Raw genomic sequence first — 16,090 nt, 5'->3', positions numbered from 1 at the left:
CCTGCGACCAAAGGCCAGCACGCTAAATATTTAGCCATGGAGCCGGCACATTGGGAGGAAGGGCCGTTTCACACACACCGGTTTTGACCGGCCGGTTCATGCCGGACGAAGTAGTGGATTATGTAAAAGCATTATAGCTTTCACACATGCCGGTGCCCGGTAACGCGCCGGGTAGCAGCCGGGCACACTCACTAGAGAATCCGGTCGCCGGCCGGCAGTAAGCCTACAGTGGTGCACGTGACTGTATGCGTGTATTCACACACACCGGCCATCAGTCGTCCGGCTGCTCTCAGAAAGTACAGTTGAGTGTAAATATAGAGGACGTGGAAATTGACATAGAACTATTGATATCGTTGGTTGAGGCCAGACCTGTATTGTGGGACAAGTCAAGTGATATCTATAAAGATCGGGATGGTACACGGAAGGGGTGGAAGTATGTGAAGGTCTGAAGGAAGATTTTGGAGAATTGAGTTATAACGAAAAAAAAAAAAAAAAAAAAAAAAAACAAGCATTTTTGGTAAGTACCTTTTATTACAAGTGATGACCTACTACAGAAACACCTTTTCATTATTGCATTTTAAACAGACACAGGCACTGTTAGGTCTTAAACCTTTGACATTTGCCACTTGACAGCACCAATATCAGTTAAGAAATAATCAGCTAATACATTCATCAAGTTGTTTGCTCCCAGTCCACCTCGTGCTATTTCTTCAGATCTTCTAATCCAGTTATTGTCATGGTATCCTCAGTCTCATAACCATCTCTGTCACGGACAAAGTTATGTAGTACAACACACGCTTTCACAATATCTACGGCAAAATCAGGATTTAAATTTATGGGTCTATGTAGAATACTCCATTTGTTGCTCAAAATTCCAAATGTACATTCAACATATCTCCTTGCTCTACACAGACGATAATAGAAAATCCTTATTTTCAGTGTGAGGTTAGATCCTCCGTAAGGGCGTAGTAGATGTCTGTGCAGTGCAAACGCTTCGTCTCCAACAAAAAAATAAGGCACATTAGGACTTTCTGTTCCGGGAAGACATCTCTCCTCTGGTAGCTCCTGATTATTTGTCTCGATTGATTCCCACAATGAACACTTTTTGAAAATTGATGAATCAGTCTTTTCCAAAACTTCCAATATTTACGTAAACAAATCTATAATTTGAGTCTTTAATAATAATAATAATGCTATTTGTTTTACGTCCCACTAACTACTTTTTAAGGTCTTCGGAGACGCCGAGGTGCCGGAATTTAGTCCCGCGGGAGTTCTTTTACGTGCCAGTAAATCTACCGACACGGGGCTGACGTATTTGAGCACCTTCAAATACCACCGGACTGAGCCAGGATCGAACCTGCCAAGTTGGGGTTAGAAGGCCAGCGCCTTAACCGTCTGAGCCACTCAGCCCGGCAATTTGAGTCTTTAACAGCCATCAAAACTACAGAAAAATAATCCTTGTAATTGTAAAACATCAAACCACTGTTAGGTGGACAAATTATTCTGATATATTTTCCATCTACTGACGCTAGACAGTGAGAAAAGTTAGCTCTCTTTTCGAATTCTGCAGCAATTGTTTCCCAGCGGCCTTTTGTGGGTGTAGGAATACATTCCTGTTGTAAGGTGGACCAAATACTGGAACACGCATCTCTAACTATAGAGCTGGCTGTTGAGATGCCAATTCTGTAATTGTAGTGAAGGTCTGTGAAAGTGCATCCGCTTGCTAAGTATCTGAAACAAGGACAATAATACGTGTGTATTATTTGCAGGTAAAGAAGTAATGAAAGAATGGGGAAACATCAGAGATTCTTTCATCAAATCATGTAAAAAGGCAAAAGAACATCAAAGGAGCGGTTGTGGGGCTTCCAAAATAAAATAAAAAGTATGTCTACAACTATCAATTACAATTTTTAAAGAAGCTGACTGAAGGACGTCATACAGAAGATAGCTTGGCAGACAATACACAGATGGGGGTGAACAATTTTATCGAACGGTCTCAGGAAATGAAAGTGCCGAATAAAGAAAACGGTTCCCGAAAGCGTCGTAAACCTGATGAGCTAGAGATAAAAATGTTGCAGGCACTTGAAAGTAGTGGCCAGCCAAATCGCCACCTGTCATTATTCAACGGTATTATACCTCCTTTACAAACATTTGATGATGATGAAATCATTAAATTCCAAATAGGTGTCCTTCAACTCATAGAGAATATTAAGCGTGCAAAAAGACAAGGTTTTTATCAGTCTCCAGCCGTTTTCGGTGTGCAAACACCCTGTCAACACAATATGTTCAATCCAGGTCAGCTGCTGGTAGTTCAAGGAAATTCCCTGTGCATTAGTACTGGATCGTCGGGAATACAATTTCCGTCATTAGGCCAACTTCACACTACTTGTGGCCCACACCAGTCTACAACGTCAGCATTAGAAATGAGTCACTCGGACAGTGTATCTCAGGCGTTATCAACGTCTTCAGCTAATAAATGTCTACAGTTTATTTATTACTTTCTGTACGTTATGTCAATAAAGAGTTTTCAGCAAATAAGTAGTGTGTTACTTACCTTATTGCAATAGCCAATATCTGCTCAGGTGAATGCAATTCCTCATCTTTGTGTTCTGACGCCGAAGATTATATTTTAACCGCTGATGTAAATCATCAAAGGTAGAAATGGACATACGAAAATAGTTAAATAACTTTTTTCCATCTTTTCTTAAATCTTCAAATAGCGTATAAAACAGACCTGATTCCTCCCTCTTTTCATTTATTGGATGAACCCTATGAATTCTATTCCTTTTGTTTTTTTTGTAACGTCTATACAAAAGCCACATGGCAATAATGCGACTATGATCCATACTGTACGAGAGCTGGCGTATGACTGAACGTCCGGTTTCAACCGGCAAGTGTGCAAATGAAACTTGGACCGACCGACAAGTTACCGGCCGGTCAAAACCGGTGTGTGTGAAAAAGCCCTAAGACACACCTAGCACCCGTAGGGGTGGAGTGGGAAGAGAGTGGCATGTAAAAATAACAGAAAACGACGTGTATTAGTGTACAAATGACAAAAACTAAACTTTAATTTAAACGCACAACAATAACTCTAAAACTACACAATAGTCCGCAAAATTATCAATCAACGGCACAATAAAGAAATCGACAAAAAATCACTTGACACATAATTTACAGGTAATAGAAATCCTAAAATTAAATGTTCGCAAAGGTATCCGTTCAGTGCATTAAGCAATTTTATACCAGGACACGTTGTATGACCTATTTATAACGAATGCTGCGGAGCAGCGCGGGTTATCTAGTTATTATTATTATTATTATTATTATTATTATTATTATTATTATTATTATATGCAACATCAGGAACTATACCACACACTACTTGGGGCAGCTATTCTAGCTTGTGCAAATACTATTTGGCGACACTAGTTACTTGTGGAATGTGACGTGTAGATCTGGTAGAATAATTCATTCCCCCTTTTATTTTATGATTTACTTTATATTCCTTGTTCTCCATGAAGGCTGCTACGTTTGAATTTTATGGATAATTTCCGTGAAGTCTTTCCGTACTCAAGAACACATCTTCACTGTAAACACTGTTTTTTCTCTTCATAAAACATCGTTGTTGTGCATGACTTATATTCTGACACACAGTATTGAAACGTTCAGGATGCCACACGATTATTTGCTCAGTATCTACAAAGTCCAATGGCCTTTTTAAAGGCGAAGGACTTTGTAAATATTGATAAAACATTTCAGAGCATGTTGTTCCATTTGCTCTGTTAAACGAACGAGATTGTCAGTGAGTGAGATGCATCATTGCAATATTTATAGTCAAGCCATTTCATGAGGAAAATGACTCTCGGGAAATTACCAGATTTCATGTAATAAGAGTGCCTCGTCTCTTTGGATAACCTTGTACAAACAATACGATTTCAGATAAGGTATGCAGAAATTAGTCTCCGGAACCTAGCCGCTTACGATTAGGAAGGTACTCTTTTCATGGATCCTAGCGCAGAAAACTGCAGATTGATTTGCTTCTAGTTAAAAGAAAATCTGTACAAGTCTATGCTGGGATAGTATTTTACGTGAAGTCACGGGGTTCTCCTCCGAGTGATGTGGCTTTCTACACGAGTAGCCAAGGTTCAAATCCTGGTGGGTCTCGATTTCGAACTTTCACCTAAAAGTCAGGTGGCATTCGGCTTTAAATCCTTGGCCAAATCTAAAAATGAGCTAAGATGGCTCCCCCCCCCCCCAGAGATAACTGGTGTAAGCTGAAGAAATTTCCCCGGCGTTCTGTTCTTACCTTAGCGCCTAATAATTTGTACACGTCACTATGGATACTATTAAATCATAGGATGTCAGTTGAAAAATTGTGCACGCTGGTGACATGGTGGTGGTGGTTGTTATTGTTTTTGGGGGAAGTACAACTTGCCCCTCTTAAACTAATCAGAGTAAATGATGGAAGTGTTCCGATCCTTCGAAGAAGGAGGGATGAAGAGCCATGAAGGACATAAACTTAAAAGACCCCTAGTCTTGATAATCCTAATGCTATAACAGACGGAAGCGAACAAGGAAAGAGCCTGGAAAGTTGGATAGGAAAGAGGAAGGTGGCAAAAGTAAGTGGAAAAAATGCCACGTTGATGACTTTAGATCTCCCAAGGCTCTAAAATGAAGGAATCATGTAACACAGAAAGAAGGAATATGTTACGAATACAACTGAACTACTCTGTACCCTATGAGCACTATAGTTAAATCACTTAGACTGTGGTTAAATTGTTACTTCGGAAGAGACGAAAGAACACAGTTGAAATTTTTTTTTAAATATTATGTTTGAATTACTGTTATGAAATACAAGAATTGTCCGCTGAATTCCTAAATGTTATATAATATTAACTAGCTATCGTACCTGTCTTCGATAGCTCAGCCGTGGTGGTGAAACAGTTGCGATCTAGTTCCATTCCTGGGAATGACCTGACCATGGATAGCGGCGACGACAACTCTGGTGTGCTGCGTGAAGTATTTAACTTCCTCATTCCTGTCAGCGCCTTTGTAAGCACGGATCAGATAGCTCGAATACTAGGAGGGACCATTCTGTCAGGTACCAGTAGTTATCAGAATATGTATGATCTGGTGAAATGACAAGATTATATAACTCCCGAGCTCCTCCAGACAGGCTGTTCCACTCGGTGAGGTAACTCTCCTAGATGGCACATCAGGCAGCCGTTCGCTCACGGCCCACTTTGCGACAGACGATACGTTCAGGTATCGGGACGAGTCTACTGCGATCAAAGTGTATGGTGCTTGGAAAATCAGAATTTATTATTCCTTCTTTTTTACGAAGGATTCTTCGGTGTGATTAACAACGATGGGGCAGAAAAAACAAAACAAACATAAAATCTTTTTTTGCTTTACGTCGCACCGACATAGATATGTCTTATGGCGACGATGGGATAGGAGAAGCCTAGGAAGTGGAAGGAAGCGGCCGTGGCCTTAATTAAGGTACAGCCCCGGCATTTGCCTGGTGTGAAAATGGGAAAACACGGAAAACCATCTTCAGGGCTGCCGACAGTGGGGCTCGAACCCACTATCTCCCGATTACTGGATACCATAAAATCATAAATATTTCCGTAATGTTCGTAGTGGAATCAATTTGTACTGTGGATAAGATCGGATTTTTTTTTCTACAACGTTTGTAATCATAATTGTAGTAATAATAATACTGGAAGAGAGTGAAGACAGAGAAGACTAAAAATACTGTAGAGATAGTCAAACGTGGTCCATAGACGGCCGAAACGAAAAAAAATTAAAAAATAATAAAAGTTATTGATTTAACGTCCCACTAACTACTTTTACGATTTTTCGAAGATGCCGCGATGCCGACATTTTATCCCGTAGGAGATATTTTACGGCCGGTAAATCTATCGACATGAGGCTGGCGTATTTGTGCACCTTCACTGGACTGAGCCGGGATCGAACCCGCTGACTTGAGCTCAGGAGGCCAGGGCTCCACCGCTTGTGCTATTCAGCCCGGCAACAACGCGTTGTGATGTAGCATTTATCGACAGGGTAGTATTAACGGAGATATTGATAATGAAATTTTAGGCCCCCGCCTAAACTACTACTTCACCCAGCATGAATAAAATTCTTTATAGCCTAGACCAGGGATGGCGAACCTTTTCCAACTAGTGTGCCATTTTAAGTCTGGTTTATTATTCCCATCTGTTGACTGTGCCACTTGTTGTTTTCCATTAAGGAATGTCTACAACATACAACACGTCGCCCCCCCCCCCCGCGACTTCCTTTCTAAATTCCCGATTATGTTTCATTATATGTTATTTATTCATTCATTTACTGATTCATTTATTTATTTATTTATTATACACATATCTTGTAAATACATATGATTGCATGTTCCGTGGGGCTGTACCTCAATTATGACACGGCCGTTTCCGTCCCACACCTAGGCCTACCCTATCGTCGCCACAAGACCTATCTGTATCGGTGCGACGTAAATCAAATTGTAAAAAAAAATAGTTATTAGATATAAAAATCAAAAGTACTAATGTTGCTAATGGACTTCACTTTCTCCATTAGCTTCATTATCTTTCCATATTGTAGTTTGTACCCTCAGCAATTAAACTAATTTCTCCCTCATCACATTTCCATAAGGAAATCTAAAAAAACAGCTATCACATTCATGCGTTCACCAAAACATACCGCATACATGTGGGAGTTATCCAAATTAGCTTTCAACTGCTCCAAAACTTCTTCACTCATTTTTATTATTCTACCCTTGACAGCAGTTCAGCTGGCTAGCATTCCTTTTATTCTGTTAATTACTAGTTGTTTGTTAGGGAAGTTTTTAAATAATGCGTCGGACGTCAATAAGAAACTTTCTTTCAACAACTCACCGTCAGAAATCGGTTTACCATGCATGCTGTGCTATGCAGTGAGACAGAAAGAAACAGCCGCACTGATATTATTCCTTGGCCGTAAAGTTGATACAAAAGAACTAGTTTGTTTTGTGTAATGTTCCATATTTTTTGAAACGAACTCTCTTCTTTCTTCATTTGAAATGGAACAAACATCTGAATGACCAGTCTCGAAATTGCGCTTTACATTAAATGTGGGGGATACGATTGTTTCCGAACATAGGCAACACATCTTTTTATCAGTCCGAATTCTTGAAAAATACCTGTGTTAAGTTTCTGTTCTTTTCGGCACCGAAAACATGTTTGCGATGTCCGTATAAAAAACCATCAAAAAACGACACTATCTCACTTCTCTTCCGGACCTATCAGTGTAGCAGTGTTGCCATATTGCACGTCCGAATGGAACTAGTATTTAGATGTTCGATATTTATTTCTTACACGTGAAACACTATAAGATATGTATTGTCTGTAGTCAAGACGTATTGTATTATTAAATTATATTATTATGTTCATGTGGCGTGCCACCGAAATCGTGTTCGCGTGTCACCTAGTGACACGCGTGGCATAGGTTCGCCATCCCTGGCCTAGACTGTAGTGCCACGAACCTACTACGCTGACGTAGCAGGGGAGAGGTGATACTCCCACGTGGCGCGTCCCAGGTGGCGGATAGGAGGGTCCTAACCGGCTTGCCGGCGGACTTGAGGAAAATACCTCTCGCAGACCAAACACAGTACCCCCTGTGGGTGGGGACGCAGTTGAAGAATACACCCACAGTATCCCCTGCCTGTCGTAAGAGTCGACTAAAAGGGGCCCAAGGGGATCTCAACTTGGGAGTGTGGATTGGCGACCACGGGTCCCTTAGCTGAGTCTTGGCATTGCTTCCACTTACTTGTACCAGGCTCCTCACTTTCGTCTATCCTGTCCGACCTCCCTTGGTCAACTCTTGTTCTTTTCCGATCCCGACGGTATTAGAGCATTCGAGGCCTAGGGAGTCTTTCATTTCACGCCCTTCGTGGCTCTTGCCTTTCTTCGTCCGTTACTTCATTTTTCGAAGTGACGGATCCCTTCTTTCTTCTTTTTCTTTCTCTCTACCCCCTGTGGGTGGGGGACGCAGACGAAAAATACACCCACGGTATCCCCTGCCTGTCGTGAGAGGCGACTAAAAGAGGTGACCAAGGGATGATTGTCTTAGAACCATGAAACTACTTTTGATTAGTACCATCACGTGGGGAACACCATAGGTCACCTTTACTTGCCAGTGGTACCACTCTATTAGGTACGAAATAGGTTTGTGATTAGTAGCAGCAGAGTGTGGTTCCTCTGTGGGTTTCCAGTACCCGTGAGTCGTACCCATGTGAGCAACACCGCGGGTCTGGGCGTTGCCTGTGATTAGTACCCACTATATGAGGAACACTACGGGAATACCGGCGCCCGTGACTAGTACACCTAGGTGAGGAACCTCATCGGTTTGCGTTGGCTATGAGTGGCTCCATTGTGTGAGAAATACCATAGGTCTGCGTTACCTGAATGACGTACAATACTTGTGAGTAGTACCATAATGTTTGGAACACCGTGAGTTTACGCTACGTTTGATTAGTACCGCAACGTGAGAAATACCATGGTTCTCCTTTAGTAGCGATAAGTGCCATTATTCGGGATCGTTGACATAGATATTGACCCATTTAGACAAGCATCATCGATTCAGGATTGGACTTTGGAAGCAGTCCTTTGGTCAATAATATTGCCTCTGGGAATGTGAGGTATTGCGCGTCTTATCCACTGATTGTTTTAAATTCATATTCATCAATTCATTCCTCATCATCACGTTTGGATTTCTGGTCAGTGGATGAATTTTGTACTTTTAAATTGTACTCCCATTTCGTATCATTTCGTACCATAGGGGCGATGACCTAGATGTTAGGCCCCTCTAAACAACAAGCATCATCGTCATCATCATCATCATAATCGTCATCATCATCATCATAATCATCATCATCATCATCATCAGATTGTAGTGCTTTCTTCCGCGACCTTAAATACGGTACTGATTTTCATTAAACTCTGTGCTACCGTTTTCTCGTGATTCGCGTACATATACATACATACATACATACATACATGACAGAAATGTAAAAACTGAAGAAAAAAACACTGCATTTCCTTCTTATTCTGGACATCATCGACACATAATTTTTTTTAACTGTTCAAAGTAGAGGCAAAACTTTTTTTAAATTTACATGCCTCAGATAGGCGCATTATTTTTGGCAACGTCATTATTAGGACAAAACGAGTCCATACGTTTTGGCATTCTATGTAGATTGATTTACCGTTCCCTGCTAAAGTATCTTATGCATAGTTTAGTACCAAACGAATGCGGGGGAATATTTTACTCTTAGCGACTGAGTCGGAGGTAGATGGCAATTATATTCTGTTTGGCACAGTGTTGAATAAGTTATGAAACACCTATAGTTTAGGAACTACAAGGGGGTAACCGTTTCTCTATCTTGTACTGAAGGAGCCCTTCTAGATTAATTCAACATCTTAAATTATTCCCCACCTTGGCAGACTACTCTTCATTTTTATTCCCTCTCTCACTGAATAAACTGAGGTCTGTTAAATGTACTAGAAAGAAATAGAAAATATCAGGTCACCCGGAGAGCTGTGGAAGTATGCTGTTCTGACATCGGCTATGGCATTGCCACAGTGTCTTATTTATCAAGAAGGGAAGACATCACCCTCCCCTCTCCTAGAAAGCACCCCGTCCCGCTAGGGTTAAAATCACCACGAATTCTTTGTACATCTCGGGCGTAACTCATTACTATCAGCCACCATATCATTTATTTTCTCGGAGAACAAGTCAAGTCGTAAAACAACTTTTGAGGGAGTGAAGTTTATTTACTACACAGAATCCCAAAATAGGAAGTACGTATGTTGAGTCTTCAGCCCGAAAGCTGGTTGGGTCCTCAACAGCTTCGCTATCATCAATCACAGATAGCCAAGGCGTCGCTGAAGAGGCGTACTGGAGAAATTAGTGCGATAGTTTCCCTTTCTTTCTTCACGGAGTCCGGACGTACTCTCACGTGCACGTCTGCCAAGCTTACAGAAATGCATGCACCAACCGACCATATTAGTGGTATTTAGACGTCTTTCATGTCAGGGACTGGCTGTACGAAATGGTGTTACTACCATTGCTCATATCTGCCACAGTGTCAAAGCCAAGGATGAGAGTGAGACAGATCAGTAAAAATAACACATTTGTTCTAGAAGATATGGTGCACTGCCGGGCTAAGTAGCTCAGGCGGTAGAGTGGTGGCTTAATGCTTTCAAGTTGGTGGGTTCGATCTCGGCTCAGTTCGATGGTATTCGAAAGTGCTCAGATACGCCAGCCTCGTGCCGATAGTTACCAGCACGTAAAATAACTTTAGCGGGATGAAATCCAGACACCTCGGCGTCTCTGAAAACCGTAAAAGTAGTTAGTTGGACGTACAATCATTATTACTACTATTATTATTATTATTATTATTATTATTATTATTATTATTATTATTATTATTATTATTATTATTATTATTTCGGGCATCTATATGGACCACGTTTGATAATTTTTGCGGTATTTTTTAGCCTTCTCTACCTTCACTCTCTTTCAGTAACGTTTCATACTTTCTCCTACTTTCTTCTTCTTCTCTTCTGTATAGGACCTTCCTTTTCTCATTAGCGTTTCCCCAGTCTCCTGGAATCCACGGAACTTCTCGACGAGTTGTCTGAATTGATTTCTGTCCATGATATAATCTTATGGATCCTATTTCTTCGTCAAGTCTAACCTCACTTTTCGAAACCATTTCAGCACTGTCTTCCTCTTCCTGAAGAATTCAACGATTCTCTTCATTAGTCTGTTATTGTCCATCCTCAACAAGTGGCCATAGAACTGTAACTTTCTATTTCTCATCAGCTCAATTATTATTATTATTATTATTATTATTATTATTATTATTATTATTATTATTATTATTATTATTATTATTGCAACAACATAAATGACAGTCAAGCACGATTTAAGAAACATTCCAAGTACAAAGCACATTAAAGGCGGAAGGCATAAAACAAGTACGAATTTTCAAATAATAAAGGTGAAAAATGAAAATCCACAGCTTGTTTCCAGTTTCAACCAGGTTAGGAATTGAATGAATGAATGAATGAATGAATGAATGAAACCCCCATCTAGCGGCGAGGATAGGAATTGTGCCGGCTGCCGAAGCCTGTCGCACTCCTCTGGGGCAATGATAAATGACCGACAGATGAAATGAAATGTTAATGGAGAGTGTTGCTGGAATGAAAGATGACAGGGAAAACCGGAGTACACGCAGAAAATCATGTCCCGCCTCCGCTTTGTCCAGCACAAATCTCACATGAAGTGAACGGGATTTGAACCACGGTATCCAGCGATGAGAGGCCGGCGTGCTGCCGCCTGAGCCACGGAGGCTCTATTATTATTATTATTATTATTATTATTATTATTATTATTATTATTATGTAGTGCACTGTAAAGACTATGAATTCACATAGCATAAATTCAATCGTAGGCCTACTTACGAAATGAGAATGAAGATATTGTGGTTCACAAGCAAACCACGTTTGGCCAAAAATCGTATTTCTGAGAAAAAGAGATCTGAAAATTGTCAGTCTTTCATTGCTGATATATTCTCTCAGAATAAGAATATGTATGTTCAAAAATTAGGCTATTCAATGGGTTTGGTTGAGTATCTAGAATAGCGTTGTAGGTCAATGTGAAAATGACTGACTCAGAAACTGACTTAATGTGTGTTTCTTATAAACTTACGATGTATAGAAACTTATATTGTTACATCAGATATTGTAATAATTAATAGACCAGCAAGAAAAACTACTATTGTGGATCCAGCGATTCGCTTTGGAAAGAATATTCATAGGGCACAGTAAGTGGATGACGGGAAGCTGTCTCTGTATCTTCCATGTAGTAGTCACTTTCGAGGAAACCCTTCCAGCTGTATGCCTCTGACATGATTGAGACTTGGTACAACGACTTCGGTAGGAATGCTTTATTCAGCCCTATCAAAATTAGCTGCTTTGTCGTATATTTAGCAACTTTTTTGTGGGTTGCAAAGTTTGCTCATTTAAGCAGCACATAGACAGGAGTGAACGGCGGGAAGTAGGTAGAGGTGAAGTAATGTGTGTGCGAGAGAGAAAGAGCGAGAGCGTGACGCATGGACAGACCGGCCGCCCCGGCTCTACCTGCTTCCCGCCACTCACTCTTGTCTATGCGGTGCTTAAATGAGCAAAATTTGACACCCCAAAACAGGTGCTAAACATGCGACTGGGCACCTAATTTTGATATGGCTGAATAAAGCATTCCTATCGAAGTTGCTGTACCAAATCTCAATCAGATATGAAACTTACAGGTGGAAGTGTTTCCTTGTTACTCTGAGTGATGTAACGCTGTAAATTTTTACATGGGAGGTACGTTGCCTTCTCTTTGATTCCTTCAAACGAAAAAAAAAAAGGGGGGGGGGGTAGTTGCAACATCTGGGAAGAGCAGATCAACAGTACTACGGCAGTATTAGAGAAACTTTAAAAGATTATGTGCATATCACGTAGCCTATATAATAGCTTTTAAGAATATATTGTTATCCTGGAACTCCATTTTTACATTATCTGTAAAACGGGATGCGTTCTTTTTAGAATAAATAGACTGGAATGAGTAACAATTAGAATGAAGGTCAGGGAAAAATAATTCTGATAAATACAATAAAACAACTCGTTTTTTTTCCCACGCTGCTGTTTGCAGTTTTTAGGCCCATCATCTTATTTATTATTTCAGTTAATAACTCTGCAGGTACAACCTCCATGGCTCAGGTGGTAGTGCGCCGGCCTTTCACCGCTGGGTTCCGTGGTTCAAATTCCGGTCATTCCATGTGTGATTTGTAGTAGACAAAGTGGAGGTACGTCAGGTTTTTCTCCGGGTATTCCGATTTTCCCTGTCATATTTCATTCCAGCAACACACTCCAATATCATTTCGTCTCTTTTGTCAGGCATTAATCATTGCACCAGTGGAGTGTGACAGGCTTCGGCAGCCGGCACATTTCCTATTCTCGCCGCTAGATGGGGGTTTCATTCATTCATTCATTCATTCAATTCCTAACCTGGTTGAAACTGGAAACAAGCTGTGGAGTTTCATTTTTCACCTTTATTATTTGATTTAAAATTCGTACTTGTTTTATGCCTTCCACCTTTAATGTGCTTTGTACTTGGAATGTTTCTTAAATCGTGCTTGACTGTCATTTATGTTGTTTCATATGGTTTTTCCTTTCTGCTTCTGACGAAAAATGTAACTTGTGACAAATTTGACTTGTATTGACAGAGTCTGCTTGCAAAGTTCGAGGTAGAAGTTTTAAAGTTTCATTATATTTCGGTATTCCTATAGCCTATTTGAGAAAGTTTAACATTGTACACGAAGTTAAGAATGTTCCAACATAGAACTTAAAGCGATTCCTCTCATTCTACAGTTACAAACTAGTGTTGTAGTTAATTTATACAACAGTTAGTTGAGCTGTAATGTTCTGATGGTGTTGGAACATCATCCATTTCACGAAGTACTTGAAGTGAAACGTAACTTCGTAAATTGTTAGGAACAGTGGATACTACTGTGTTCTGCGTAAATTATTTCAGCCACGAACCTACTACGCTGGAGTAGCAGGGGGAGATGTGATACTTCCACGTGGCTCGTCCCAGGTGGCGGATAGCGGGGTCCTGACCGGCTTGCCGGCGGACTTGAGGGAAATAAAATACCTCTCGTGGACCAAACACACAATCCCCTGTGGGTGGGGGGACGCAGACGAAGAATACACCCACGGTATCCCCTGCCTGTCGTAAGAGGCGACTAAAAGGGGCGACCAAGGGATGATTGTCTTAGAACCATGAAACTACTTGTGATTAGTACCACCACGCGGAGAACATCATGGGTCGCTTTTACTTGCGCGTCGTACCACTATATTAGGTACCAAATAGGTTTGTGATTAGTAGCACACAGGAGCACCGTGCGGTCGGCTTTTGCAGTACCTGTGGTTAGTACCACCATATGAGCAAGACCATAGGATGAGGGCTACCATGGTTCTTTCTGCCTTGCCTATGATTAGTACCCACTATATGAGGAACACCACGGGATAGTGCAGATCCCTGTGGTCAGTACACTTATGTGATGAACACCATAGGTCTGTATTATATGTCGAATTTCATAACCAGTGAGTAGTACCATAATGTGTGGAATACCGCGAGTCTCTGCTACCTTTGATTAGTACCGCAACATGATAAATACAATGGTTCTACTTTCCTAACGATAAGTACCGTTATGGGGGGGGGGGGATAACTTGGCGTTTTAGACTGTATTGATTACTTTCTGGTTAGCGTTTAAATAAAGCAATTTTTTGTGCATTTTCATTCCTTCGGTTTCTTTCGTTTGGTACAAACCCAGGCATCCACAAATTTGAAATTTAAATATTCCAAAGAATTGTACAAATAAAACGTCGGTATTCTGTAACATTCATTACAATGCAGTGGAATTCATACCTTGTCCTTACGTTCATGCCTTACCCTTCTGAAGTGGTTAAGCAAATAAATATGCTAAATCTCGTTATTTATGTTTTATACATTTTTTTTCTGTTTCCCGAAAAATGCAACCATTTGGAGATGGCCGGTTTTGCAAATAGACGACTCATATGTAATATTCTAAAATATGTACCATTCATAAAATATGTAATAGTATTAGTGCACTAAATTTGTGGAAATATTCGTGTATTCTTTTTATTATGATATGGTTATATGAGAGAGTAAAGTTGTTTTAAATACCTCCATATTTTATGGCAGTGTCATCGTCTTGCTTTAGATAATTTATATAGTCTGTTTTCTAATTTTAACGGTATTAAATAATCAAATTAAAGGGATAATCAAAATACTTCAAATACCGTATTTACGCGAATAATCGCCGCATATTTTTTTTTTAAATTGAGCCACGAAATTGGGGTGCAGGTTTTATTTGCGTCAATCATGGCATTTAATTTTTTTCAAAATGAGCCTTCCTACAATTAGGGTGCGGGGATTATTAACATAAATACGGTATTTAAAAGTAATATTATTGAATGTAAGTCGCGTAGTATATTACACAAGGTATTGTTGTAGCTAATTTTCTGTTGCCCTCGTACCCTAAAAACAAAACGAAACGTTACTAAGTAAAGCTAATATAGAATAATTACGTATTTAAACCCCTGTTAACACAAATAGTACGGTATCATGATGCGCAATGTGTCATCGAGTACTTCTCCATGTTTTACATTGTGATGTTTTAGCGCTGATCCGATAAAAGTCTCGTATAGGTGAGAAGGACCGTTCGATATCGCAGGAAGTCACCAGTGCATATTTTAAAAGAAAAGAACTAGCTTGGTGGAATACATTCCGGTGGATCTTTGTGTTAACCACTTGCAAACAGATATAGAGCTTTGAATAATCACATTTCGTTTCAAGGCAGCATGGAGTTTATTGACCATCCCAGATTCTGAGAAATGATCAGTGCTGTTGTATGGAGTTGAGGCACTCGGTCCCACTGTATTTCACAGACAGAAGGTTAGAAATCTCAATATTAAAGCCATCTTTAGCAATTGAAATATATTCTGCATGAGATGAAATTCGCCAATTTTTTTTACTACAGTCTGAAAATTAAACGAGCTGACACAGTTTTTAAACATTTGTGAATAATTACTTAGATATTCACAAAAATGTTACATTCATATCATTATATGCAAGAAATATATGTAATATTACTTAGAATATGTAAATTTGAAACACGGTATAACCATATCAGAACCACAATTCACTGACAACTCTCATTTTCAGTTGTCTACAAGTAAAGGAATGGAATACGTAATTACATAAATATCCGGGCCCGAGTGATGGATGACATACAGAATGAAACGGTCTTATTTGTACAGGTGGTGATTTTACACTTTATAACGCAATAACTCGTACATTATTTTTGGGCCAGTTTGTGTTGTTCTGATTATACAGGTATTTAGGGAGTAGGACAACATAGGTAACATTGTAATTACACCTTTAATATACAAAACATTGC

The 16,090-nt window shown here is 40.0% G+C and overlaps 1 pseudogene; it reads right to left on the bottom strand.

The window, feature by feature from the left end:
* Positions 1 to 281: 281 nt before the first annotated feature.
* LOC137501085 (uncharacterized) lies at positions 282 to 2,846 on the bottom strand (annotated as a pseudogene).
* Between the last annotated feature and the right edge of the window lie 13,244 nt (positions 2,847 to 16,090).

Source organism: Anabrus simplex, chromosome 1 (genome assembly GCF_040414725.1).
Source record: "Anabrus simplex isolate iqAnaSimp1 chromosome 1, ASM4041472v1, whole genome shotgun sequence".
Taxonomy (NCBI): Eukaryota; Metazoa; Arthropoda; class Insecta; order Orthoptera; family Tettigoniidae; genus Anabrus; species Anabrus simplex.
The sequence above is the reverse complement of the archived record's forward strand: the minus strand, read 5'-3'. Positions and strand labels throughout refer to the sequence as shown.